Source organism: Rhinopithecus roxellana, chromosome 6 (genome assembly GCF_007565055.1).
Source record: "Rhinopithecus roxellana isolate Shanxi Qingling chromosome 6, ASM756505v1, whole genome shotgun sequence".
Lineage (NCBI taxonomy): Eukaryota > Metazoa > Chordata > Mammalia > Primates > Cercopithecidae > Rhinopithecus > Rhinopithecus roxellana.
The window spans coordinates 113439671-113443255 of NC_044554.1; positions in this window are offsets into that span (position 1 = coordinate 113439671).

The following is a 3585-nucleotide window of genomic DNA, read 5'->3' on the forward strand; positions in this document are numbered from 1 at the left end:
ATCCTCTGATGTTCTGTTTAAGCATCGTTTTACACAGGGAGCGTCTGGGTCTCAGGGATGTGGACTTCAAAATACTCCTATCAGCTGCAGTGTTGGGCTTGGCGTGTATCCCTTCTCCTCTCCTAGGGTACAGCTTGTTATTTTTCTGTCCCCTTTGCACAAGGGCAATGGGCTTCCCCATTGCCCTAAGGCCACAGTTTTTGTGGCCTTTCTCCCTGAAGGCCTTTTTCCATAGCTGAGATAAGGCAGCTGTGTACGGATGGAGTTTCTTGAGTGGACACTGTTCCCTCCCTCAGCCAACATAATGAGGAACTTTCTCAGGATTCTCCCATCTTTCCTGTGAGTACCTGGTGGAGTTCATGAACAAGAAGCCTGCAAGAGGAGGCAAACTTCTCTACTCTGCAGCCCCAAGGGACTTCATAGTCTCACGCATGGCATTTAGAAATTCATTTTAAACATTTTAGCTGACTCTTATTTCCCACACCTATGGCATCATTTGTTTCTGTCCCAGGTAAGCGAATGCTCAGGTCCTGTTTTTCTTCCCAGGTGTCTCTCCCTAGGGTTCCAGTTATTTGGTTCCTCTGCAACATTGATTTTCTGATGGGCTCAAGAAAGCTACAGTTCTTGTTGTTGTAACCTTGGCAGTGACACTTTATCCAGTGTTCTACGTCTATGAGATAAAACTGGAAATTTCTAAGGACTTTTATTTCTACCCATTGAACATTTTATTTTGAATATTGTATTTTTCAGCGCTAAAATATTCACTTCCTATCGATTTCTTTCTTCATTATGGCCTTGTTTTTCCTTAAATTCTTGAGCGTAGGTATAGTAATTGTTTGAAATTCTTTGCTGGTAATTCCATCATTTCTGTGATATTGTTTCTATTGATCAATGTTTTTTCCTTGTATTGATCATATATTCCTGCTCCTTCACTTCAGTAGTGATTTTTGATTGGATGCTGGACTTTGTGAATTTTACTTTATTAAGTACTGAATTTGGTTGTCTTCTCTTAAAAAAAACTGGACTTCGTTCTGGCAGGCCATTAAATTCCCTGCTGATCAGCACACTCCCTTCCAGGATTGTCCTAAAGCTCTGTTAGGAGATCCCGGAGTAACCTTTACTCTAGCTTTCTGGTTGTTCCTGATGTCCTTTTTCTATCCTCATGGAGTTTCACCCTACAGCAACATATTCAAGTGACTCCATGCAGATTTCCAGAACTCGTATTGCAACCCACAAATGTCCCACACCAGCACCTACAAATTTTCATCCCTGTGGCCCCAAATCATTAAGACCACTGTTCTACTTGAGTTTCCCCTTCCTGCCTCACAATCCAGAAAGCTGGGCTATCCTAAGGCCCACCTCGTTTGTTGCTATTCTCTCAGGGATCGTGGTCCTTGACCGCCCGTCTTCCAATGTCTGAAAAGAGTGTTTCCAAATCTGTCCAGTTTTCGAGTTGTTTGTGAAGTAAGAAGCCTGTCTCAGTACTCCATCACGGCCAGCGGTGGAAGTTTCTCTTTGGCTACTTTTTATATCTTCTTTTTTTTTGGTTGTTAAAATTTTTAGTTTCACCGCATGTCTAGGTGTGGATTTCTTTTTATTTATTTTTTTACTCCATGCTTGTTATGCTTCCTGAATCTCTGGATTTATGTCTTTCACTAATTCTTAAAAATCATGTGAAATCATCTTTTCAAATATTGCCTCTCCTCTATTCTTTGTATTCTCTCCTTCTGGAACCTCATTTTTACATAGGGTGTTAGTCCTTCAGGCTGCTGTAATGAAATAACACACTCTATGCTGCTTATAAACAGAATTTCTTTCTCACAGTTCTGGAGGTGGGGAAGTCCAAGATCAAGGGGACAGCAGACTCAGTGTCTGGGGAAGGCCCATTCCTCATAGGTGGCCATCTTTTCACTCTAACCTCACGTGGCGGGAAGGGCAAGGCAGCTCTCGGGGATCTCTATGAGGGCACTCATCTCATTCAGCTATTCACCTCCAAAGGCCTCACCTCCAAATACTGTCACCTTTGGGGATTAGGTTTCAACATATGAATTTGGGGTGGAGGAATACAAACATTCAAGCTGTATCACGTGTTTGGCATCCTCATTCCAGTCTCTCAATTGCTAAACCTCTCATTCACGTCCTTCATCTCCTTTTCTCTTTGCGTTACATTCTGCGAAATTTTTTTATCTACCCCCCTTAATTCCCAAATTCTCTCAATTGTGTCTTATCTGTGTAATTTTCCCTTTGGGTTTTTTAACAACTGTATTTTGAAGAGTGTTTGATTTTTTTCTCTTTAATTTTGTTTGAAGCAATACAAACCCATAGAAAGTTTAAGAGTAAAATTAAACTTTTTTGTGAATCATTGTGACTAAGTTGCCGACCTGATGCCCCATAAGCCACAAGTACTGTATGTAGTATGTATTTACTACAAAGGCTTTCTTCCTATAAGCCACTTATAATCACTGAAATCAGGGAATTAACTTTGTGTGTTACTGCCATCTGACCTCCAGACCCTATGAATCTTTGCAAATTGTCCCAATAATAGAGTGAAAAGATCATTTATTGCATTTGTCATGCCTTTTTCTTCTTCAGTCTGAAATGTTTTCTTAGTCTTCCCTTGACTTTCATAATTAGATCTTTGAAGATTACAAGCCAATTATTTTCTGGAATGTCTCTCAATTGGAGTGTGTGCTTTTTCCTTCAGAATTAGATTTGGTTAGGTATCTTTGACAGAAGTGATGCTGTACTCTTCTTACTGTATTATATCAGGTGGTAACTTTTATTTATCCCATGACCGAAAATGTTTACTTTGATCAGTTAGGGTGGTTTTAGAGGCGTTTCCACTGAAAATTATTCTTTTCTACTATATAATTAATACATATTTTCTAGGAAGGAACACCTTAACTATTTTGATATACTGTTTCCATATAAAGCTCAATTTATTCTTTATCAGTATTTGTATAGACACAAGCTTTCCTGTTTTTAGTCTATTATTCTCATTATTTAATTTGATGCTCATCTCATCTCTGCTTTGGTCCATTAAGTCTCACTTCTGTGTCCTTTTGACATATCTCTATCACTATTCAAGCAGTTCCTTGATTTTTGGAGGGAACAAGATGTTCCAGGCTGATCTTGTGCATTCCATGCCCTAGCCCTGAATTCAGTTGTTTTTCCAAGTAATACTGGTTCCTTTTGAAAAGTGGTATTTAGAGACCAAGGTCTAGGGGCTGGGTGTGCTCAGGATGGGCTGCTGTCTCCAGGGCACTCTTGGTGGACAGTTAGGAAACACATGCGCGCATACACACACAGTTACACACAAATACGCATATACGCTTACTCCTACAATGAAATACAATTATCAAAAAGCATCAGTGCAATCACTCTGATTCTTTATTCTAACAACACACCATAGGGCTAATTTTAGCTTTTTCTTCATGCAAGTAACTCCCTATTTGGACAGTGAGAAATTTAGCTCCATCACCCTTAATATATTTATATATCTGATCAATTTTTTACCTCAGGATTATATCCTAGTAACCTAGTCATGTGTGACTCCCCATGTTGAACTGCCCCCATGGGTGGATG